Below are 27,469 nucleotides of genomic sequence, written 5' to 3'. Positions count from 1 at the left end.
GCATAAGTGGAGATGTTTACCCTCTCGACAAATCCAGCACTACAGATGGGTGCGGTCCTAACCTTGACAAAGGTTAACTTAGAGTTAACTTGTTGACTGCTTTCTAAGTTAACTTGAGAATTTTTAAGCAGTCAAGCAAGTTAACTTCGTCGTTGGTGGACCAGACCTACGGTCTGCTTTTTTAGGACTGCTGCAGACCTATCGACAAGTCTGCTCCAGACCAGACCTGTGGACAAGTCTGCTTTTGACCAGTCCTGAGGACAGGTCTGCCCCAGACCAGACCTGTGGACAAGTCTGCTTTTGACCAGTCCTGAGGACAGGTCTGCCTCAGACCAGACCTGTGGACAGGTCTGCTCCTGACCAGACCTGAGGACAGGTCTGCTTCTGACCAGACCTGTGGACAAGTCTGCTATTGACCAGACCTGAGGACAGGTCTGCTTATGACAGATTAATTATCGTTATAAGAGTTTTCATATCAGCCTTGAGCTTTCCGCATGATTAAAATATGTAAACAACATTTCGCATTGTTTTTCCACAGATATTATTTATTATTTACTCGCTAGACTCTACTAGATATTATACAAATGCTCTCTTTTATTTGATATACTTGTATTCTTATATAAATAAAAAATGGCTATACGATCACCATGATCACACAGAGTTTGTTTTATTAGAAGGCGGATAGAAAGGTTATCCAACGCATTGTAACAATATTCTTATATCACGGGATATCGGCAACATTGTCTACGTTACTTCGTTCCCCGTTGTTTACCTGTCCCTTCCTAAATTTTACTTTATGCATAAATTTATACTTGCATGGATATTTCATTGATATTCAACTTGTTTGCATTGGATTTACTATTCTATTTCCCGCAAAATATTCTAACAGAAATTGTACAGTGTCCGTAAGCATACGGTGTGGTAAAACTACAAATTAAAGTGCATATAATGGTCAGTTTTGGTAATGCGGTCAAATAATTTTGTTGTACAAGTCAGCTGGAGGTATCAAAACTACTGAAATTTTGTTACGTATCAATATTTTGAATAAAATGAGGACATGCTGGTATCTTAAATTTATGCGAACCAAAATTTTTTGTTATTATATTGCAATTTTGCTGTCCATTGTCATGATTGTATTATACATTGAATCCTGACATAAAAAATATGGCTGATTTACTATGCGGGTATATAGATTTACAAATTAAAGTGCATATATGGTCAGTTTTGGTAATGCGTTCAAATAATTTTGTTGTACAAGTCAGCTGGAGGTATCAAAACTACTGAAATTTTGTTACGTATCAATATTTTGAATAAAATGAGGACATGCTGGTATCTTAAATTTATGCGAACCAAAATTTTTTGTTATTATATTGCAATTTTGCTGTCCATTGTCATGATTGTATTATACATTGAATCCTGACATAAAAAATATGGCTGATTTACTATGCGGGTATATAGATTTACAAATTAAAGTGCATATATGGTCAGTTTTGGTGGATGCGGTCAAATAATTTTGTTATACAAGTCAACTGGAGGCATCAAAACTACTGAAATTTTGTAACCTATCAGTATTTTGAGTAAAAAGAAGACATGCTTGCACCCTTAATTTAGGCGAACAAAAATTTGTAGTCATTATTTAAATGAATTAAACTATTGCTGATTGTGGCTGCATAGTTCAAGGATGTATAACTAACAAGGACGTATACACCTAACATCAAATATACTTCTTTTCAAAAATATACATAATATGATTGAATTTGATCTCGGAATATATATATATATTCAGTGCCTGTTATCATTGTAACCGAGATCGTTTTTATAATAGATAGATTGTCAGATCACAGATAAATTTGTGTTACGTTCTGTGCGTACTTATTTTCAAAAAATTGTATTTAATCCTGTTCGTAAAACGGAAGTATTAATTTTCAAATTACTTTATTTTCGATGTTTATACTACGAAACAAAGATATTAAAAATATTTTTTGTTAAATCAACGAAGAGCGGTCCTGGTTACAAGTTAACTTAGTGTTGAGCAGACCAGTCAAAAGTTAACTTGGGAACAGGTCTGGTTTTGATCGGATTTGTCCAAGCAGAAGTTAACTTTGTGGCAGGACCGGTTTACAAGTTAACTTATGTTAACTTTATGACAGGACTGGTTCCGAAGTTAACTTATGTTAACTTTATGACAGGACTGGTTCGAAGTTAACTTATATCAATAGCGGACCTGTTTCCAAGTTAACTTTTTGGCAGACAAAAAAACAGTCCTAGGACCAAGTCCGCTTTTCAAGTTAACTAGATTTTGGTCCTAGGACTGGTCAGAGCAGTCCTATATTCGGTCACAGGTTAACTTTGACCAGTCCAAATGACTGGTTATCAAGTTAACTTGCTGTACAGGTTAGGAGTGCACCCATCTGTAGCTCCTTTGTGATTCCCAAGTTTTTTTTATATTTTGATTTGATTTTTGAAAATGGATTTACCAGTTTTGAACATCGGTATACAGTCTACTATTGCTTTTAATTAAAAGTACAATGGGAAAAGTACAGATGGGAAAAATAATAATTCAACCCCGCCATGAATTTACCTGTCCAAAGTCAGGAGCCTGTAATTCAGTGGTTCTCGTTTGTTGATGCCTTACATATTTGTGTTTCGTTCATTTTTTTTTTGTACATAAATTAAGCCGTTAGTTTTCTTGTTTGAATTGTTTTGCATTTGTCATTTCGGGGCCTTTTTATAGCTGACTAGGAGTTATTGGCTTTGTTCACTGATGAAGGCCGTAGGTTGACCTGTAGTTCTTAATTTCTGTGTCATTTGGTCTCCTGTGAAAAGTTGTCTCATTGGCAATCATACCACATCTTCTTTTACATTATATTCCACTACACAATATGAAAATGACAAGTTTATTTGTGAAGAGAAATGGAAGTGTTTTTAAATGTGAAACTCTTAGATTTGTAGTAATGAGTTATTAAAGTAATTATCAAAGTACACAGTCTTAACACTACAGTGATACATACTGTAATGCATACGTTCACATAATACCTCACTCGATTGGTTCACTGTGTGTTTTACTGCTACAGTTTATAACAATTAATCTTAACAAAATTATAAGCACGATATCTTTGATGAGTTTGTATATGCCTTGGTTAACAAAACATTACAGTTCTTTTGAATTGAGTTGCTTCTTTATTGCTTTTGAAGCGTACCTTTTCAAGGTTATTTCAGAAACTGATACAATTGCCACTTAAATCGCCATTACACATGTTAGAATATTTCATGTGTTCCTCTAAAATGTACCCAGATGACCTCAGTTCAGTTCCATATGCTGTAACCACATTCCCGTCCTCTTTTCCGCGATTATAAGAACACCGAATACAAATTATCACCGAATTTCTACGTTGGATGCCACTTCTGTACCACGATTTGTTTTTACCCGTTTTGTCAATGTTTTGTCTATAATTCCTTTACAAAGAGTTTAGACTTTCCCTTTGGTATTTTTTGTCTCTTTTTTCAAAATTACTGTCACTAAATCGGAGTTTGAAATTAAAAGACAATTAATAACATATGCGTTTTCGGAGAAGTCAAAGTTTTAAACACTCCATATATAAACTTACCATTCTCGCACGCTGATCCTGTATATCCTGTGTTACATCTACATGTATACCCTGTCAGGTTGTTGACACATGTACCATACATTCCACATACGTTTGGTTTACAATCTAAAAATGATAATGTTATAATGGCGCTGAAATATGTTTCAAGAAAAATGCAACCGTGTTTTATTCCATTTAATTCATCATATAATCATTACTTTACATACTTTTTTTTGGATAGATACAGGTACAATGGAACACACATATAAATGGTTATGCATATTATCTTTCAAATGCAATTATAAAAAATGAGATTTTCTTTACTACGAAAACTAGAAGATCAGAATTTGCTTATGCAGTATGTTTGAACACTTCCTCCAATCTATGAAGAAACTAAAACTTTCAATTTGGTACAGCAGACGTGTTTCGTCTACATGAGTTTCTTCACTGGCAGTCGAAACAAAAAAAGCCGGAAAAACAAATCAATTACGAAAGTGAAAACCTAAATTTTAAAATTTAAAAATATTTCGACTTCAATACATTAAATGTCAAAATGTGCATCTGGTGCAGAACAATTTGTGCTATTTAACATGATAACAATATTGTTCAAAATCTGGCAAGCGTCGTATTTGCCTTTGGGTTAAAAAAACCTTCTTTTTTTAAATTCTTTAAAATTGTAAAATTGTAAACTTATAAGAATGACTGCACCTATTATATTTCATCTCAGTATAAAAGATGAAGGTAACAATTGGATAATCTCACTCCTCATAGATACCAGGTTTATAATTCTGTACGTCAAACGCGCGTTTCGAGTACAGAAGACCCGTCAGTGTAGCTCGAATAAAAAAAAGTAAAAAAGGTTAGTTGCCTTCGGCTGTTGTTTGCTCTATGGTCGGGTGGTTGTCGCTTTGACATATTCACCATTTCTTTTCTCAATTTTATTTTTTACAGAGTTTGTCTTTAGTGCCGTGTGGAGACAGTAGAGTGCCTCCCCGTGCTTAAGGTTTATGCTCTTATATTATACAGATTATGGAGTGTGTGTCCGAGCGAGAACTTCTCTATGTTCATTACTTTAGGAATATCTATCATAAAGTAGTATTTTAATATTCAGCCCCATTCATCTATTTAGTCAGACGTCAGTCGCTACCTTGATATACCCTATCTTTTGTTAAATTTGTCGGGTAACTTATGACAATAAGCATTTGACGTCTTGAGCCGAACAGTTTTATCATTTTTACACAATTTAATCTACTGTGTGATGGTTCATATTCTGGACGCCAGTCTTTGCTCCTTTGTAATAAATCTACATACCAAAAAACAAATATGAAGCTTAGAAATGGAAAAATATTAAATACTAAACTCGTTCAAAGGGTATCTACACGTCTCAATCTTCAGAATCGCTTATCTAAAAATACTACAATAGCTAACGTTTTTAACAATAAAAATCGTGGTTACCCTTCTATCGATAAGTGTCATGCCAAAAAATGACTTACGTGTCCCCGTCTTTCCACCAACAATACAGTAAGGTCCACATTTAATGGTCGCACATTTTCTCTAAATTTTGAAACTGATATTACTTGAAAAACAAACAGTATTATTTATTTACTCACATGAAACAAACCGGGATGCGGTATTCAGTACGTAGGTGAAACTGGGCGATATTTATCTAAACGCACGCAAGAACACCTGTATCGTTTTAAAAGACCCAATAAATTCAAAAGTATCATTTATCAACATCTTAAGAAGCACAGTCATCCTATTAAATATTTAACAGTTCAACCTTTAGAAGTAGTAAATAAGCAGCCTGGTGAATCTCATTCCAAGTTTGTACGATCACGAAAAATAAATGAATTAAATTGGATTAAAAACTTACAGACAGTCTACCCTCTCGGTCTTAATGATAATATCATGGGAATTGGCAATATATCAAGAACCGATTCTGTTAACATTTTGGATATAGTTTCTAAAACTGTTCGTAAAAATCGTTCTCATGGACGCAGAAAAAATCGCAATCAAAGAAAATTTCGGACCAACCATACAAATATTTCGGACCTAATTTCCATTTCAAAAAACAACGGCAGACATTATCTGTTAACCAAGCTTTGTTCTTTACCTATAAATAAATTAAATAAAATTTTAGAGGATTGCAACACAATTTCATATTACAGTCTGAAATTGTCCAAATTATAATGGCATATTGTTATTCTAAACTGTTTCCAAAAATTGATCGCCCTGAAGATCATAAAAAACATTTTATTAAAATAAAGTATGTCAATAAAGGTTTTGATTTTGTAAATATTGCCGGTATTTTTAACGACCATTCTGTTAAAGACCAAATTCCTGGATATTTTGATAATACTGAACTCCCTCTCATTTGTTATATTTACAAGAAATCTACCCGAAAATATGTGTTTAATTATAGCCAATTGTGTAAAGATGTAAATATCACTGAAAATACACCTATGTCGTGTAATTGCAGTAATTCAGAATACACCTATGGACCAATTTCCCATGTTATAACAGGAGACCTTAACATCGTTCGCGACCGAGAGTTAAAATCATTCCTCAGTAAAGGACCTAAATATCGTCCCCCGTCAACTATTAACTGGAATGAGTGTCGTAATATCATCAACGACTCACTCCGCGCCTACTGTTTGAAATGGGTAAAACGGGAAAAAGCTGACAAAAAATCTTTGGACTCTTTTTTTAATTCAGTAATGAAGATAGTTGATATTCGAATACAACATTTTAAAGAACATTTTACCCTCAACAAAAACTATAAAAACCCTATTTCGCGTATCAAAAATAAACTAACAGAACTAGCCAAGGAATTTGTTTTTGTCCCGGCTGATAAAGCTGCGAATAATATCATTATTGTTTGACGTAAATTTTATATAGAGGTTCTGCAAAAGGAAATCACGAATTCACCAACATTCCAACTGACTTCATTTTCAGAAAACGACATCTGTAACAAACATAAACTTTTAGCTACTTCTTTACAAGCAGAACCAAACACAATGAAAGTCCCAACTATGTACTGGCTTCCGAAGCTGCACAAAAAACCTTACAAATATAGATTTATTTCATCTTCCAGCCATTGTTCAACTACTAAATTGTCTGTTTTACTTACTAGTACACTTGGTACAATAAAAAACCTGATAATAAATTGTTCAAATAAGGCCTTTGAAAATAGTGGAATTAATTACTTTTGGAGTGTCAAAAACTCGTTGGAAGTACTTGATAAATTGCATGCATATATTGGTGATTTTGAATCTGTTCAAAGTTTTGATTTTTCTACCCTATATACCACTTTGCCTCATATTCTTATTAAGAAAAAATTCACATCCCGAATTAACTGGGCATTTAAAAAGTCGGAATGCGAGTACATATGTTCAAACTCTTTTAGATCATTTTTTAGTAGCAATAAACAAAAGAACTATGTCAATTGGACATGCTTTGATACTATTTATGCACTTGAATTTTTACTTGATAACATTTTTGTTCGCTTTGGAGATTCCGTATATCGTCAAGTTATTGGAATTCCAATGGGGACTAACTGTGCACCACTTATTGCGGACCTGTTTTTGTATTGTTATGAGTTACAATTTATGACTAAAATTAGCAAAGACCCATCAAAACAACATTTGATACAAAAATTTAACAATACTTTTAGATATTTGGATGATATATTGGCTCTATATAATGACGACTTCAGTATGTATACTAAAGAAATTTATCCTGTAGAACTTACTTTAAATAAAGCTAATGATAACAATGACCACTGCCCTTTCCTCGATCTTGATATCTATATCATAAACGGGAAGCTTAATACAAAAATTTATGATAAAAGAGATGATTTTTCATTTCCTATTGTTAATTATCCATTTTTAGATGGTGACGTTCCCTTGTCACCATCTTATGGTGTTTATATATCTCAACTTGTACGATTCGCTCGTGTATGTAACAATGTATTAGATTTTAGCGAGAGAAATTTATGTATTACTGAAAAATTATTACACCAGGGTTTTCGATATCACAAACTGGTCAAAACATTTACTAAATTTTATCACCGGTATAAGGAAATAATTCGTAAATATAACTCAACATGCAGACATCTTATACGTTCAGGTATTTCACATCCAAAATTTTATGGAAATATTCTTTATAAAGCACAAAAATGTCAGTATTCTCCTCAGAAACTAACAAAACCTTTAAATAGACTTATTAAAAGGGGATATAGTTACGATACTGTTGTCAGGTCATTAAAGATTGCATATTTTGGCTTTAACATTGATTCACTGATAGGGTCTTTGCATCGGAACTAAACACATTTATTTCTAAAAAAACAGTTGTTGGCATGACACGGGTTATGTTCTTCTCATATATTTTATGATAGTATGATACTAAACCCCTAACGGGAGGGATTGTACCTGATATTCATATGATGAAGACATAATCTTTCAATCAGTTTAATTGAGGTCTGGAGCTGGCATGTCAGTTAACTGCTAGTAGTCTGTTGTTATTTATGTATTATTGTCATTTTATTTATTTTCTTTTGTTACATCTTTTGACATCAGACTCGGACTTCTCTTGAACTGAATTTTAATGTGCGTATTGTTATTCTTTTACTTTTCTACATTGGCTAGAGGTATAGGGGGAGGGTTGAGATCTCATAAACATGTTTAACCCCGCCGCAATTTTGCGCCTGTCCCAAGTCAGGAGCCTCTGGCCTTTGTTAGTCTTGTATGATTTTAAATTTTAGTTTCTTGTGTATAATTCGGAGTTTAGTATGACGTCCATTATCACTGTACTATTATGCATATTTTAGGGGCCAGCTGAAGGACACCTACGGGTGCGGGAATTCTCGCTACATTGAAGACCCATTGGTTGCCTTCGGCTGTTGTTTGCTCTATGGTCGGGTGGTTGTCGCTTTGACATATTCACCATTTCTTTTCTCAATTTTAGGTAAATAACGAAGTTGAAGAAAAATGTGTAATTAAAACTCGATAAAAGTTTTGCCAATACAGCTAAAGTTGTCTATGTCTTAGATAGAAAAAGATTAACTTTAAGAGTTGGTAGTCAAAAGCCGGAAAATTCATATTCATAATCCCAACAACTGGAGGAACTTTAGTTTCTAGATTGGTGCAGCGGAGAACTATGCCAGAAAAGGATTTACAATCGAGCCAGATGATCCTACACATAAAAAAATATGGATGGAACAACAGTTTTTGGGTCATGCATTTACAATTGCATTCCCAACTACAACATACCATACGTACACGGGTTTTTAACACTTTCAATTAGCCCTAGTTCGTTTATGCTTGATACTCTATGCACAACTTAATGTTTCCATTTGGTAACAACATAACATTAAAAAAAAATATGGAAATATTACATATGTCCTAAATCGTCTATGGGATGATATTGTAGAAAATCATAAAAACCGTCTTCTATTGTGTTGAAATAAAATATAAAAAATGTGTTCATATGAGCATAACTATGACTGAACTGTTTTCAAAACTTAAATGTTTTCGAAATACCAAGGATTTCTACCCCAAAAATAGAATATCTTTGCTGTTTTTGGAAACATCTTTCGGATCTTTGGGTCCTCAGTTCTCTTCAATTTCGTATTTTACTGCGTCTTTTTTTACTTTTTTTTATTCGATCAGTTTTTTTGTCAACGAAACGCTCGTCTGGTGTACACTATTTTAAGCGTGGTATCTATGATGAGTTTATTTGTCACCCGGCATTAAGCGGACCAATATGTGAAGTGGGAGATGAACAAGAATAGGTTTGGATTTAGTATCCTATGGACAAAGCCTCTAACACCCTCTTGTTGTTGAAACCAATTTTGATCCCATGGGTTCGGTAGGCATACGAACTTACATGTGTAGTTTTACCTTTCAAGAATCAGGTGTCGTTTTCTGTACAGATCTTTTGTGAAACGTATTGCTAAGATTGAGATATATAAGTGAATTCTACTTACGACGCGTTTGAATAGCATATGGTAAGCAATGTCCATAAAAATGGTAACCAGTCTGTACATTAGAGAATTTGAATCAATAATGGAAGTGTGTTGGGCCCTTTAAAATGATTTTAGTTTTAATATTGGTATGGAAAATAAAGGCAACAGTAGTATACCGCTGTTCAAAGGTCATAAATCGATTTAAAGAAAACAAATCCGGGTTACAAACTAAATCCGAGGGAAACACCTCAACTATAAGAGGGAAACACCTCAACTATAAGAGGAAAACAAAGGAACAACAGGAACACTGAAGTGCAATTAAAACAAACGCCAAAAAACATAGAAATGAACTATTTGACAACAAATGCCATATTTCTGACTTGGTACAGGATATTAAGAAAAAAATGGTGGGTTGAACCTGGTTTTATGGCTAGCCGAACCTCCCGATTATATTGTAAAGTTTAAAAAATAAATAGGTAAGATGACAACACTACGTGACAGAAATACAGCACAAACACGCGTAAATACACTTATCACAGAGAAACGCACAAACAAATAATATAATAGTGGACACAACATGCAAACCGCAGATCAACAATGAACATCTTCCATCAACGACAGACAGCACAGGACATCACAAACAGTGACGCATTAATGGAACGAATATGTAATCTTGACTTACATACAATTATTTTCACAATACCAGTCCAAACATGAATCATGATAATGTCGGTATTGAAAGGCTATTTTAGAATTATTTGGACTATACACTATAAGATATAACACATTATCAAACCGAAATCACAACAGAAACATCAAAAATAAATACATGAATTCTGGATGTATAAAATAGCGAGACACGGCGTATATCAATGCAAATTCACACTCGGTAAAACAGTCATATTCGGGAATAGGTCACGTTCGGTACTTACAAGACAAACGACATAGATGTTAAACCATAATCTAAGACGTGGCAAAAATATCATTAGTTAGATTAGACACATACACATCGTATAGATCAACCAATTCGTGATTGTGTCCCTAAAATTTACGGAATGTCATTTTAAATATTTTTAATCTTGGAAAACACTTTATATATTAAAAACCATTAAATAAATATTCAAAATTAAACAACTTACCCAACCAATGAATTCAATACAAGTTAAGTCATGAATGAAAGTACTTACGATCTATAACTGCAAAAAATGAAAAAAGTAATTGATTACTATGAGAGTTAATTGCAGTTGACATCAAATAGTTTATATCTCCATCTAACAATGCATTCTATAAGTTGTCTTATGAATGTTTTGACAGAAAATCTAATCTGTCTTAATTAGTGAATAAATATTTCATTATTTATGTTTATTTTTTTACATCGTATTTTTATTACTTCTTTTTGTTTTGTCGTCTACGGTTATCAAAATTTGAAAGAAGCCGCTGTTGAATTGACTTGACCCTTTTCAGTTAAATGCAATAATATCGATTGACGGTTTGATATCACACATGATTGGCTACATACTTAGTTGTGGCCTATTTTGTTATATATTGTTTACTGTTTGGTATTCAAAAATTAATGTCTGGTCTCTACGATTGTTTATTTAGATAAACTTAAGTTACAATGTAACCTCAATTTTCAAAATATTCTATATAAACACCAAATAAAAAAAATGGTGCTTTGAAACACCCATGATATATGTCTATTATGTGTTTTTTTTTCTCAATTATTTTATGTTTCTAGCAATATAATCGATTCGCTTTTTTCAAATTTCTAAAAGTCTTTTTACTTTTGATCTAATATTTTAAGGTTGTTTTGTGGCTGTCTAATGGAAAGGATCCATGGAAAGTACCCCGGCTTCGTTTCAATATTCGTAGTAATAAAACTATTTGTTTTTCTGTTCCTCTATAAGTTTAAGTTCGTTGTATTGTGTAAGCTACCTTTTCATCTAATTGTGAACAAATTAAACATTACATAGATGTGTATATGAAATAGACATTAAATTTAATGTTTGTACATTTCTTAAAAAAATTCATTTAATTCCGTACCTTGTTCACATTTTGTCCCTGTGTACCCAGTTTGACAGCCACAACTATATCCGGAAAGGCTATTCGTACATGAACCATGGACACAGGGGTTCGGAGAACAGTCTACAATAAACGCAGTGTTAAATATAGTAGACATTATTATTACTCAACTGTTGCAGTTAATGTAGGTTATTCACTTTCTTGGTAACAATGAAATTGGTACAGATCATACTTACAGAGGATATGTAAAATTTGAAACGAAACGTTAATGATATGGATATGTACAACGTATAAAAAGAAATATATACTATGTATATAAAAAGCAGTAAAAAAACAGCTATGATTTTTAAATTTGAAATTCAACTGGATAAAATTAAGACTTTATTAAACACATTTTAATCTACAAAAACATACTTACGATTGATAACTGAAATATTAAAGAAAGATGTATAAATTTACAATATATAAAATAAACAAAATAAGAAAACCAAAAAAATCCGTTATGTTTTAACATATATCCAATTATGTGAAACATACAGTCCGACAACATATTATCTAAAAGGAAAAGTTATACTCTATAAGATTATGTGATAGTGCACTATCGGAGTCACGAGAAGTGTAGTATTCAAATTAAAGAAATCAGAACTTTCAAGAAGAACACAATTATCATAAAAGCAGTATATCCAAGACTATAACTAACAATTCCAGAAATACGGCTTTTGAAACAAAAAAAGATGATGAGATACCGAGTGATACAAAATCATTAGTCAAATAAAAACAGACAACACAATTGGTAAAAAAATGAAGTATTAATAACATTAACGATACCATTGTTCTGCCCCAGATGAGTATTTTGACAACATATGTATCTTTACTGATGCTCGAGGCCGATATATTTAAAAAACAAAAAACAATTTATAAAAAATGATGAGCTTATAAACCAAAAAGGACAAAGACTATACCAAAAGCCGAGCAAGGAATCGGAGCTTTGTATTAGGTAAATATATTCCTTCATAAAACATTACATAGAAAACTAGACATTGAGGAACACGAAACCTATTTAAGTCAATGAAAAACTCCAGATTCGGAAGAATGCACAGTCCAGTTTCTGCAATTAATATTTAATTGGTTCCTTACCTGTACTACAACATGAACCGAGACATGTGCAAATGAAAATTTACTAGATGCCGTTATTACATGTACGTATATTAATATAAAGTTAACTAGCAACTGTCAGTTTACATGTAGCTACGAAGTGTGTTAACATACGATTCTTTCTATAGTTGAAGTTATAGGATTTGAAAGCAGTTATATTTGTATACTAAATAGCGATTTCAAATTCAAACTTTAAAATATTTGTTATGAGAGTTATTATATAAACATGAGCATGTAAATAAATTTACCTCTATTGCATTTAGTATCTGTATAACCGGTATCGCATGTACATTTGAATGTATTTTGTGAATTTGTACATTTGCCATGCGCACAAGGCTTTGACAGGCAATCTGAAAAAAACAAAAAATATAAATGAAAAAATATCAATAAGATAATAAAAATATATTACGTCAGTTCAATTAGTTATGATATGCTTCCATTTTTAAGACAGATTAAATGCATTATAGAAACCATGATGGACGAGAAGAGATGCAGGAGAATCATTGCATACCTAAACTTTTAAAATGTTGTCATTTTCTGGAATCATCTTTCTTTCAAATCTGTAATTTTGTCACATGAATAAAAATAAATCAAAGAATTGTCTAAAACGGATTAATGGCTACCTTTTTTCGCTTATTTTTTTGGGTTGTGTCATTGTATGTTAGTTAAACAAGTACAATAACCATGATCAACTAGCTAAAAGAAAAATACGCAACGAAAAGCACCATTCTTAAAACTCAATAGAAAATAACAATACAGAAACATAAACCCTATTAAAAAAAAAAAAAAAAAAGAACGAACAACGGTATTCTTACGACAAGAAGACATATATTCCATACGGGGCAACCAAATTATAATGGCGCCATAAAAATATAAACTTAACAATTTCCCTTTGTTAAAAGAAATCCTTGAAAGCAACCAATCTCAATTGAGGAAGGCATAATAGGAATTACAACGACCTGGATATGATATCCGCTTGAGGACATATTTTCTGTTGCAAGTGCTTCTAAATGGTTTTTAAATAAAATTGACATTAAGATCTTTTGTCGATAAGATAAATCCTCAATTTCTAGAAATCCGCAGCAAAATATTGTTAGGAACATTCTTGAACTAGCAGTAAGATGTATGCTTTAGCTCAATGTAACTAGCCTCACGCAAGCTTTGAGGTGTAGAATATCGATAAGAGCACTATTCATTTACCGGAAGTACTCCGGGCGGGTTAGCAAATTATGGTCTGAAATTTCATTTAATAAGCATACTCAAAATACCCGAACAGATGATAATTCGAAGATAAAGAATGAAAAAAGGTTGTCATAAATTATGTCGAAACAACATGTCACAAGCTTGCCGTTTAATATTTTTCTCTTTTCTGTTACGTCCAGATGACGTACCACGTTTATCACACCTTTTCTTGTTCAATTATAAGATAAACTAACTGAATTTTTTATTTGTGAAAGTAAGAAAACTATTATAATATAGAAAAACTGTACTATTATTATAACTACAGATATTTAATAAATTTCTTGAAGAACGGATATATCTGTCAGTAAAAACTACTCACAGTCTCTGTCTGAAAATTGAAAAAGAATGTTTTTAATACAATTAACTATACAAACGTTTAATATACTTTTAGTGTTCTTTCAAAAGAAATATAAATAAAGTGCTACTATTATTACATGTTCGCCGAAGGAACTTTTTTCCTTACTATTTGTTTTATTGTCTCCTTCGCTAGCCGACTCGTAGAAAAAAGGCACCAATAAACATGGTGATAGCATGAACTAAAACCAAGCGATAGGTGCATCGACATGATACGCGTCTCCTGCTGTTCATGCATATATTTTAGTTTGAAGTCGTTTATATGTGTGAATTTCGAAAAAAAGGGTCAACAAATGAAGCAGATCTGCTAGTTTCAGTGCTATGATTAATCTCAAGTAAACTTGATTGTAATGATTTCTTGATAAAAAGTGTTATATTTTTGTGAAATTACCGAATTTTACTTAAATCGATTTTTTTTTGCTATTGAAATTAACATTCATTTAAACAGAAACCAAATAAGACTCTTATATTGGTCTTTCGGTGCATTTATCAAGTAAGCTTTGCAGTATCAGAGAAGACGATCAGATTTTTTTTATGGAAACCTATACACGTGCAATATGCAATAGGAAACAATAACGCTTTCGAGCTTCCATAAGTACCTTTCGTTGAGCGCGGAATGAAAGTGTGCTGCAAAGATTTTCCTTTGTGATGTTTGAATACGCAGTCTAAGTTATTCTAGTAAAGTGCATGGTGAATCTTCAAGTGTGTTGGTTAGTGTTCATCCTTAGCCTTCGATAAATCAAGAAAAGTACTTTGGAGGCATGACATTTTTATTGTGTTGTTTTCATTCTGTTACTACTGATTTTATATGCCGTACTTATTTTTTTAAGTGATGTTATCCGGTCATTAAATTACAGTCAATAGCAAAATGCTCAAATCACTTTCAAAATAAGTCAGTATATCTTGTATTTTCTCTTTATTTCATTAATGATATTTGTTGTTTATGTTTTTATGTTTTTGGTTTTTTCCCTAATTTACAGCAGAATAAGAAAAAAAAACTCACATCTGCAGCACATTCCCGTCGAAGGTGGTAAACAACACACAGGATACCATTGTCCTGTATATGGGTTAAGACATGCCTGTGAGTTCCCTCCATTGCCGCCTATGATGAAATAGAGATGTTATTTTATTTCTTTTTTTGTACCAGATTTCCCAAGCAGGCAATCTACATGTTATTAGTTAGACCCTACGTGAAAGTGATTGTTTATTATCCATTTTTTTCACATTATTAAATCTAAACTTTTGTGATATCACCCTAAATTCAGTAACATACATTCACAACATATAAATCATAAAAGTCTACTGTTTATAATTTTGTATAATGCATGGAAATTTTATAAAACTAACTTTGAATTTGACGTCTTTTTACGATTGCTTTCTGGTTTTTCAATAAACTTATGAACGAATGGTCAAATTGAATATTTGTATTTGATTATTTTAGATTTTACATCATTCTATGTTTATTGTGTAAATTCAATCGAGCTGTCTTGCATGAATTGTGTATATATTTATTAAAGTTATGAACACCGGTATGTAAACATTACCACGTGTCTTTGTTTATACGTGATACACGTGTTGAATGTATAATAGGTTTAATGTTTTAGTTAGAACTGACTATGATATTTGAATTAGGTTAATTCAAATATTTCATGCTATACTTTTGGCGATTGGGAGAATTTAAGATATTGTCATTCGAGGTTTGCTTTTGGTGCAGCAAAGTTCACCCACCCTGCCAGCCGACAAAATGTATTTTTCTAATGTTATGTTTTATTTATATGATTATTAATGTGTGTGAAAAATAAATCTTTAATGTAATTCATATTTGTGTTTGCGTACATTAAAATTGTTTTAATTCTTGCAGATTGGGTTTTGTGCTAGCGGGCTAGACAGACAGTAACTGATGAACTGTCTTTGTATTTGTTTTAAATAAAATTAAATCTTTGCTGCACACTGTCAGGCGAGCAGATCCCATACAAATATGTTCAGTTTCTTTTGTAAATAATTTATGTTCGTTAGAATTTATGAATAAGAACATAATTTGTATGAAGAATGTGTATACTTACTTATACTCTAATCGATTAATTTGTTATATACCAAAGGAATACAAGATACTAAATACAAAATCAAATCAATAATTTGAAAAAAGAAAAGAAAAACAAGTCTATTTGGCAAAACTTCTAGGAATTTTGGTTCTCAATGCTCAACTTCGTACTTTATTTGGCATTTTTAACTTTTTGGATTCGAGCGTCACTGATGAGTCTTTTGTAGACGAAACGCGCGTCTGGCGTATATACTAAATTTAGTCGTGGAAATTTATGATGAGTTTATCTACAATAAACACTGCATGAAATAATGAAGAATTCTGCCAAAATTAGAGGTTGAACTCAATTTAAAGTACACAATCAATTTTAATAGATAAAAAAATAAACCATTAGAACCTGTCTTTGACTTATGTCTGATAAAGAATTGGCCGTTTCAGAATCTAAAGGACTATGGGTAATTTGATCCCCAAAATGAAAATAACGTCACGTCATTGGTTGAATTTCAATTTTTAGGACGTTTTTAACCAATCACGACGCTTTGGTGTAGACTTTTGAAAATATTACCCAGAATGCATTAGATTCTGAAACGGCGAATTACTCCATCTCTCTGATATACCAATCTTATAGTAATTTTAACTATATAGTGAACCGCTTTCTGATTTTCAGCTACAACTTGAAAAATAAAGTTAATTGATGGTATGCCTGAAGGATTATCTCTATATGATTTCATTCCTTTTTTATGCTGTTGTGGTCCTGGTTGAAAGTAAGAGAGATCAGACAGAAATATTTATTGTTAGTCTGTTTGAAAATAATCTTATTTGTAATGTAACTCACAGTTCGGAGATACTAAGAATCTGGCTGCACATGGAAATAAAACAAAAAGTAAAGTAAACACAAATGTCATTTTGTTCTACGTTTTTCTGTCTGGTATGTGTGTAGATACAATTCTGTGTACCGTGTCCATAAATTGTCCCTTTCGTTATTTTCTATCTATTTTATATAACTGTTCATTCTAAAGTACTGCAAACAAATTAACTATATGTTTATATCTTTTGAACATTTGAAGTTGTTCGAAAATAAAGAAATTTTACAATCAGGCTAGATATATTACATATTTTTTTAGTTTCTGTGTCAAATTGACATTTCATTATATATCAATGTATGTTTATTGCTTTGATATTCCTAACAAAAGTAAGAATTGGTAAGTAATTTATATAATTTCTTTTTAATTCCTTTTTAAGTTTACTACACCCGAGAGCGGTCATTTATCTAGTGTTCAGTGTTTGTTGTTGAGTTCCTGCTTTTATCATGTTTATATGAATGACTTGCATTTCATTTCAATAAAATATTTGAATAATTTCAACTGATAAATTAGATAGATTTCTTAAAATTCACCATAAAAGAATGGGGAATTTAATATTACCATTAATATTTATTAAGATAATGGTAATGTTAAAACTCATAATTCTTATACACAACAACTGTCAATTTTCAAAACATTTTGGATTCTATATTAAGATCAATATATGCATAAGTTATGCATGTTTCAGAACTCTATTTCTTCTATAACAATTCTGTTGAACTAAAATTGTTACGTTTTCCCTGCTGAAGTTTGTAAATAGACGAAGTAAGAATATAACACTGATTGCAATATAAAATGAAAAGAAACTAAAGGAAAACAAGTTCTGGATAATCAATGATATTTCCCTCTGCAATATTGAATCTATACCCTTCGTGCACTAATGTCGTTCAAGAAAAAAGGGGAGAAATAGAATTATTATTAATGAAGTATTTTTAAAAATTAGTAGCGCATACTAAGCAATACTGTTACTTTTTCGCGCTGTTCGAAGTTGTCTTGCCATAAAATAGAGAACATGTTTGCATTCACAAAAAAAATAATCATTTCTTTTTCTGTATGATATTGTCAAGCTTTTAATACTATCTTTGCGTTGTCTATTATTCGATAGTAAAAAAAAAATCTTGATACGTTAAATAGAGTTTGCAAACAGGATATTTTTTCTAATCATTAAAACATATTTCGTGTACAATTTAATTTTTAAACTAAATGCAATTTTGCTTTTGATTTCTAAGTGTGCGATTGCCATCAGACATTTGATTGGTCCTTTTCGCGTTTTTTTGTGTGCCAATGTCGTTTATGCTATTATAAATAAACGTGAGTGTGAACAACGCGTTATTTTATATCAGCAAAAAAAACTTATTGATTTGGAACGTTGACCATTTATGGTTGTTAAGTTGTTGTTCACATGAAATCGTAAAATGCATCTGTATCTTAAATGGCACTTACATTCTTATGCACTACGAAAAAAAAAAAGCTTGCAAAATTCAGTCTCCCTTGTATTCACTGTTTTACTAATTTCAAATCCGATTCACTATACTCACTATCATTTGAAAAATTTTTTTAAATGAAGATTCGCTTTTGCATTATACGATGTTTGAAATATTATATAAATGCCATGTGTTATTTAAGAGCTATGATTAATATCCAAATTAAATATACAAGTACAGTTGCGTACGGTCAATGTATCGAAAATATACAGACATACTCTAAATTCCTCCTATATTTAAAAGTTTTTAATTATTTCTTATATGAAATGTATATGTTTTGTTTTTTTTGGTTACACAAGATAATGTACATGTGTGCTAACAGGCAGATTAAACTCTAGAAGACTTGTTCTTCACTTTTGAAGATTTATTCTAATACTTTGTTCCTCATGTATTTATGGTGCCCCGACTGTTATAGCCTTAAGTCCCTATTGTTTCTCTCTAAGCTTGATAAAGATACCTGATGTAGCATATACATTTATTTAATTTTCGCATAAACTACTCACAGTTTCTGTTTATTTCACCACCATGTACATATGAATAAGTTATTGCTAGTAGCACATAAAACAACATATTTATTAATTTTGACAAGTCAAACTAAATTCAAATACTGACTTAGTGATGTGTATACCGTAATCACGCAGAGAGATAAGACATGATGTAAGAACGTGTGGACTTATTTTATATAACTGTTCTTCTATACTTACAGCACGTGACACGTTTTCATTCCAAACGTCATTAGACTAAACATATTATGTGACCAATATCTAAAAACGAAAAATACCAAAATACGTACTCTTACGAACAGGTCAGAGGACAATAACCCTTTCATACCTTTCTGAAATCACGTCTATTACTGATTACCATTTTTAATTTCTTAACAAATAATAAGAATACACCATAAATCAAAAACTGCACCGATAGGGATTTTTTTATCTATTTTTTTTGCGTTTTTTTGGGGCATTTCTAACAGCGTAAAATGTATTATGAAGAATGCATTTGGATGTACATTTCAATTATCATGTTTTATGGTTTGTCCGCAATGTAACTATAATGCATTAATTTGTTTATATTGTCATAATTTAACCTTTCAATTTGTTAATTGTTTACGATTCAACGAACAACCTTAAATGCGTTGATATTATATTTAAAGGATAGCTTCATTTACCTAATACAGTCATGTTGTTTTATATACTTACAGTCTCTGTCTGAAAGTTAAAATAAGTTGGTTTAAATTAAAGATTGTACAATTTGACCCTTTTTTTGTGACATGTTGGGTTAATGAACACTTTTTTAATTGCTTCCAATTGCATTTAGCCTGCGCTAACCTACTATTTTCAATGCTGATATTAAACAGAAGATTCTAATGCATTCGAGTTTAAACAATGACCACTTGTGTGTCCTGTAAGCGCCGCTTGTGACATTTTGACTGAGTATTGATCAGCATGGCAGGACATGCATGCATATCAGGACAAATCTTGTCGATGCAACGACCTTGCTCCTCTTGGGGTTGAAATGCGATTCCTTCACTGTTTGTGTGTTGCATTGCTTTGTCTTATTAATCGAATTTTGAGATTTGAACAGTGGTAAGCTACTGTTGTAATAATTTATCAAAATCCGCACAACTGCAGCAGGAAATGTTTACAGTTAATAATTTTACCAATCAAAGAGGCAAAAGATACTTACCAAGGGACAATTAAAAATCAGTTGTCGAAAAAAAACCATAAAACGATACTTTGACTATAAGGACTATAAGTTTACAGTCCACTAAACGCCTGACAAAAAAAACCCCATTAAAGACTGAGCATCACGAATCCCACCATAAAAATGTAAGCAGATAATCTTCCACAAAAAGAACCAAACGTGTGGCTACTGGCAAGAACGAATTCGGTGACTAATCGGATACGTGATGTCAAATCGAGGAAATAAGGTCGGGATTGTGGTTATGGCAATTGAACTATTTAATTGAGAATGGAAATGGGGAATGTGTTAAAGAGACAACAACTCGACCAAAGAGTGGAAAACAGCCCATGGCCACCAATGGGTTCTTAACACCGCTCAAAATCTGTTATTATGTAAATATGTCTGTTAGCGTCCTGAACAGATGTTCGCTGTGTTAAAGACTCATTGGTGGCCTTCGGCTGTTCTCTACTCTTCGATCTGGTTGTTATCTCTTTGGCATATCCCCTATTTCCATTCTCAATTTTATTTGGTATCAGTTATGTTTGCGTCAGAAGGTTTTTCTTCTGAAATATAAAAAGGGGAGATTTGAAAACAAATTATGAAAACCAACGACCTGATAAATTAATTTGAAAGAAAGCTACCCACAACTTATAATTAATCGCGAATAACTTCCGGAAACCAGATCTTTGTACCTACGTTGGAAATTCTTTTTTTGTGAATCCTTTTTTGTTATATTTAATGAAAATTTAAATTCCATCAAAAAAAATTACATATCTCGAATAAAATTAATTTTACTATTTAAGAAAGAAGTTCAATTAATAAAAAAGATATGAATTAAACCATTGCATCAATAGAATATGAAAATATGTAATATAAAACGTATACAAAAACAAACAATATTCAAGTTAACATGATCTAAAGTACATGATAAGCAGACTAATACACAAGACACTGTATTGACTAATCACTTATATCGTATTTTTTTAGCCATTGCACGTGGGTTTGGTGTTGAGGAGAGACGAAAGATACCAATGGGATATTCAAACTCATAAGTCGAAGTCACACTAAAAAACTCCATGGCAAAAAACTATCTACAACAACAGTACACAAAGCATAGCAGTGAAAACTAAAGACTGAGCAACACGAACGCCATCAAAAACCGGGGATGATCTAAGGTGCCCCGTAAGGGTAAACATATCTTGCTCCAAATGTAACACCCGTCGTATTTATCATTTAGGTACAATGCCGGTGATAAGTCTAATTCTGTAGGTCGCATTTGAGGATTTTGTTACGACAATTGCAACATATCAGTAGTCATCTATGAAACAGATATGTCATAACGGTCAACAACCTCGTTGTGGCGACATACAATGTTCTAAGAGATGATTTCAGCTTCACCGCTTGGAACTTTTGGGTCAATACCCTCCTTTTAAGAAGCAATCCTCTATTACGGAAATTATAATAGGAAACGCAAGCTCTGAAATATTGTATCAACTGGGAGATATATACTCCATATGTAGGCACTTCTGCAATGTTGCTACATAGAAATGGTAATTTCACAATTGGGAAGCTGAAATTAACTCTTTTGTCGTAAAATTTTTGTTCTCAACCGACAGTCATTGTCAAGGTATAAGGCACACTGTATCTGTTATAAGCTTTATTTCAAGTTCGATTGGATAGATGCGTTCAACATATTCACCAAACGTTTGTATTATTTAGTGGGAGGACATCATCTATGTAGTGGAACGTGAACTTAAAGGATAATGCTAGCGTATTTTCATTCTTCATTCTTTAATAAGACGCTACTGTTTGAAGTCAGTCTTATTTATAATAAAAATAAAAATGCCTATGAATTGTTAAAAACCACGTCCTCCAAATGAAACAAATATATATGTTGTCAATCAAGAAAACACGCATCTGTTATAATTTTTACAAAGTACGAGTTATCTCTCCTTAAGACAAGATATCTATGTTTGCCGTTCATTTTTTATGAAACAAAGCAGGACCAATTCTTTCAATTTGTCTTTCAGTAAGTAATGGGACATTATTGTGTAACGGGTAGAAAAGTCAATAGTTATCAAAGGTACCAGGATTATAATTTAGGACGCCAGACGCGCGTTTCGTCTACATAAGACTCATCAGTGACGGTCTTATCAAAATATTTATAAAGCCAAAAAAGTACAAAGTTGAAGAGTATTTAGGATCCAAAATTCCCAAAAGTTGTGCCCAATACGGCTAAAGTAATGTATGCCTGGGATAAGAAAATCCTTAGTTTTTTCCGAAAAATTCAAAGTTTTGTAAACAGGAAATTTATAAATGACCACATTAATGATATTCATGTCAACACTTACTCGCTTTGGTGTTGACTACAAATGTTTTAATACTATTACAAGAGCCAATACATCTAGATTTTATGTACTCTAACATATTTTTGGAATTTTTAAGTTTCCACATCTGATTCACGCCGCCCTAGAGTAGACAGTTCCACTATAACTGTGAAGTTTCATTGAGCAGTTGGAAAACCCAGCAATATAACTTTGATTGTGAGAACACTTGTGTTAAATGAAAACAACACGTTAGATAATTGCATGCGTCCGAAGCGGTTTTCTGGATTTACCTTCATCAGGAATGCACAAATCCGAAAATTTGAAAGCCGATGATGTTTAAGTACTTGAACAGTTGAAGAGCTTTATGACAAAACATTGCCTAAAAATATTCAAACATAGGTATATAAAATAGTGAGGGAAGATCAAGTTCTTCATCTTTGGTTGAAATTCCAAAGGAACATAGAACAGACCTTTGATTTTTCAGGATGTCCTCCTTGGTAAGTATCGTGGGGTATTTGATAAGTTACCCAGTGAACATTCATTACCAAATTTCTTGATCAAGCAGTTTATGTAATGTGATTTTCACACAAAAATGATGTAGTTTTGTGCTTAATCTGCGGTGAAAACAACATATTTGTCATGGAGGTAGGACAGGTGCGTAGTAACATTTGGGTCTTGGAAGATCGAAGTACAACATGTGTTGTAATGGTTCTATATGCAATCCTCGGCCACCTAGAGTTTGAAATATAAATATGCGTTGTCATAAATGGTTAAATCAAATTCTGGCTTCATTCCACATCCAGACAATACTTTCTTAACTAAAATGACTGAACCGTATAATCTTATTAGGTTCGAGTTGTTCTCACTGAGTTTGAAATGCATGCTACACCAAGTGTTGGCACCCGTTTTATGTCCGTTTTACACATGTACTGTTGGGATAATAACTTAAAACCACAAAACTTATATGATTGGTACAGAAAATGTTAGCAATATGTATCCTGAAGTTATAACAAGTCGCATTATACTTATATAGATTGATTGATTGTTGGTTGCTTAACGTCCAGTGGCAAATATTTCATGCATATTCAGGACGAGAACAAGTTCACAATAAATACAATAGGTAGGTTGTTGTAATAGAGGCCATCGAGGATGATGGTCGGGGAAATGAGGGTATATTGGATAGGGACAGAAAGTTTGCCTTGCAACAGGCCACCTACGGACCCCTCAAAGAGTTGTTGCAAGGGTTCTTAACGTGCAAAGAGCGTGGCACTCTCTTTACACGAGGCATCGGATTTAACGTCCCCTTCTGACGGACGTGACTGCGAACTTGATACATCCCGCACAGCTAAACGGACGCCCCACTTCGGCAAGCGTTTTACTGCCGGTCGGGAGAAAACCAAGTGATCATATTTCTATACCCCAGTCACCCTTGGGGATATACTTATATAGAAGAATATGTATAGAAGTTACTTTGGAAAGAAAAGTTATAAAGGTTTTCAAGAAATCTGTTCGATGGTTAAATCATGATTTTATGTCACAATACATTTCATTGAGACATTCACTTTGAGATTTTGCAACGCAAACATAATATGTATTGATAACCTTAAGACGATTACCCCAATAGATCTACAAAATCAAACCATGTATTCAATTGATTGTTTATTACGCTCCTGGTTTCTGTTGAATTTCGAATTGTATTTCAGTGTGCAATATCGATAATTCCATTTCATCTTATTTCACTTTGTGTGTTTCAGTTTGAAATGAACAAATATCAGTGTATTTGAAAAGCGTTTTCTTTGTATTGCTACTTACAGTTCGAATACACTGGGAATCTTGGTGTGAATGGATATAAAAAAACTACATGAACGGTATACATCATTATAACATAAATATCTACAATAATAAATAACAACAGATTATAAGTCACAAAGCTGCAATGTTTCCTGTATGTGTAATGCCTGACAATCACCAATTTCTTAAGTTATAAATCTTCAATGTGGGTTGAAAGTTTCCAATAAAATAAGGTGAGCTATATATAAATATACAAATGTAACATACAAATTGAACAATATTAAATGCTGGGATAAAATATACACCTGTAATCAAATTATCGTAAGCGAAACAACATTCAAATATTCATGAAAAATCAACATAAACAATAGACTAATCTTCAGTTTTTATGAATGAGTTACGCCAGATATTAAGATATGGTTTTGAAGTTTGATTGTATCTGTAGAAATTACTTCAAACAGGATAGCACATCCACGTCCACTCTGTGTTTTTGTTAGATGTATTTCTATTTGTACATTGTAACATGTCTTTATCTTTCTCAAAAAAATCATTCAGTATTGTCCTGCAAGAATTTTTTTTACAGTATTTTGTTATTATTTTTACAGTATTGAGCAAAAAAATGAAAGATTATGGAAAAATAGAAAATTTAAATAAAAAGAAGCTACATTTAAATTCATTTTATTCTCCATAACAACCTTTAAAAAAACTGTAATGTTTACATTGTTTGTTTTTATCTGCCCCCTAAATCATGCTCTTGTAGGACTGCTTTTGTTTTTCATATAACCCCCTTTTATAATGAGCTACAAACGTAAGAATCTTATGGATCGTCTTGGTAATGGAAATCTTTTTTTTTTAATTAAAAATATTCCAAATAAAATAACACAATATCTTTAAATTATAACATCTGCTCTGATTTTAGGCATATTTTGTTTTGTTTTGATTGTACACGTGTTTAACACAATGCTTATCACTCTAATATTTACCCGTATGCCATAGACTCAAAATATCGAACTCGACTGCTCATAGTGGATTCAATGATTTCATTTTCGATTACCAGCAGGGTGTCACGTGGACAGGAATCTCCATTGTGATGCTCAATTGAAAAGAACGGTGAACCCACCGGTTGTGTAAAATCAATTTTATTAGGTCTCCTGACTGTGACATTACACTGGAATCTAAGTACCCTCTCTAAGTTGTCAATCTGTGTGCTGCTTTGTGTATGTGTTCATCACTCTGTTTTCCTGTTCTTGGAAAATATATCAAATGATATTTAATAGCTAAGATCTAATTTCAATCCTTTATTTCAATGTAATCCTACTATAATAATCACTATTAATTACTTTTATATGGCAGACAATTTATATATAACTTCTAGAAATATGTGTGACAGAATTGCTTCCCTTCATTAGTAGATACTTAGTCAGTGGCAACAGGTTGAGCTATGGAGGTTTTTCTTTCGCCTGATCAGTTTTCACCCTGCCTTTTAGCACAGAGGTTTAAGGTTCATGTTCTGGAATATCTTGCTCTTCGGTAAACTATGTTTACTGTGTGTATTGCTGTGAATTTGTTTATATCACATTGGCAAGGCTTGAGATCTCACAATACTTGTTTAATCCCACTACATTCATGTACCTGTCTCAAGTCAGGAACCTTTAGCCTTTGTTAGTTGTGTATGTTTATATAACATAGGCTAGGCTTGAGATCTCACAACACTTGTTTAATCCCACTACATTTATGTACCTGTCCGAAGTCAGGAACCTCTAGCCTTTGTAAAGGGCGACATCAAAAGTTCAATGTTGGACTACAAACTCAATTCAAATAGATTTCTCACTGACCCCCACTCCCTCCTCTTAACTTAATTTGCGAAACTTTTATTGACCAATATGCATATATGTAAAATCGATTTTGGATAAAAAAAAAAACTTGCAACAATTTTTGTCAATCTTTTTTATTCAATTTTAATTAATCTTTTTTAAATGCCGGTAAAAAGTAAAATCACAAAAAATACTGAACTCAGAGGAAAATCAATTTGAAAAGTCCATAATCACATGGCAAAATCAAAAAACAAAACGCATCAAAAACGAATGGACAAGAACTGTCATATTCCTGACTTGGTACAGGCATTTTCAAATGTAGAAAATGAAGGATTAAACCTGGTTCTATAGCGCTAACCCTCTCACTTTAATAACAGTCTCATCAAATTCCGCTACATTTACATGATGCGTTAAATAAACAGTCACAATTAATAAAATAGTCAAAATATGGGTAAGGCGTTTTTGTCCGTTCAAGCTAAAGGGGTAAGTTCGGTATTGGCCATATTTGGCCCCGTTTAAAAAATTGAATGGTACAAGATAAAATTTGTTTGAAATTGTCTTAAAGACATGTGAGGAAGTAAAATATGACTATATGTGTTAAAGTTTGATTCTACATCGTTGGTTTCTATATCCAAAATAGGATAAGGTAAGAGATTTTGACGAAAATTGACCAAATTGGCAGGATTTTAACCAAATTTAGGACCAGGAAACATTCAGCGGAGGGGTCGACAAACTAAATATTTTAGTTAAACATGTAAAATGTCATTACAAACATTGTGTTCAAAGAAATTGTTTGTCGACGTATGCGCTCTTTGTTTCCTGTCCAATAATAAATGTAGAATTTACAAATTTTCGTTGATTTTTCGTGGAAAATACAAATTAGTACTGTTTGTTACGTCATCAGTAGAACGCAGGACTGTTATTTTCAACTCAAAGGCTTATTTCCTTTCTAGTCAATGTATTAACTAAGATTCATCGTGATATTGGTTAATAAATCCCAATTTGAAATTTAAGGTAAATAAGAGGGCCATTTTAGGGCCTTATCGTACCCAATCCTTTGAGTTCCAAGTGTATACTTGTGGCGTCACTTTGTTGTATTGCAATGCCAAGACAATGACATTATTTCGTGTAATTTTCGTTTTAT

The 27,469-nt window shown here is 32.3% G+C and overlaps 2 long non-coding RNA genes across 2 annotated transcripts in view; both read right to left on the bottom strand.

Annotated features, from left to right (window-relative positions):
- Positions 1-27,469, bottom strand: part of LOC139501876 (uncharacterized) — a 205,123-nt gene that overhangs the window by 173,296 nt on the left and 4,358 nt on the right. The gene's annotated exons all lie outside the window — the stretch shown is intronic.
- LOC139500612 (uncharacterized) lies at positions 15,322-19,336 on the bottom strand. The gene is made up of 3 exons (XR_011658318.1): positions 19,217-19,336; positions 17,202-17,225; positions 15,322-15,427 (listed from the first exon to the last, which is right to left on the bottom strand). It is a non-coding gene; the product is annotated as an uncharacterized lncRNA (long non-coding RNA).

This window comes from Mytilus edulis, chromosome 13, assembly GCF_963676685.1.
Source record: "Mytilus edulis chromosome 13, xbMytEdul2.2, whole genome shotgun sequence".
NCBI lineage: Eukaryota > Metazoa > Mollusca > Bivalvia > Mytilida > Mytilidae > Mytilus > Mytilus edulis.
The sequence above is the reverse complement of the archived record's forward strand: the minus strand, read 5'-3'. Positions and strand labels throughout refer to the sequence as shown.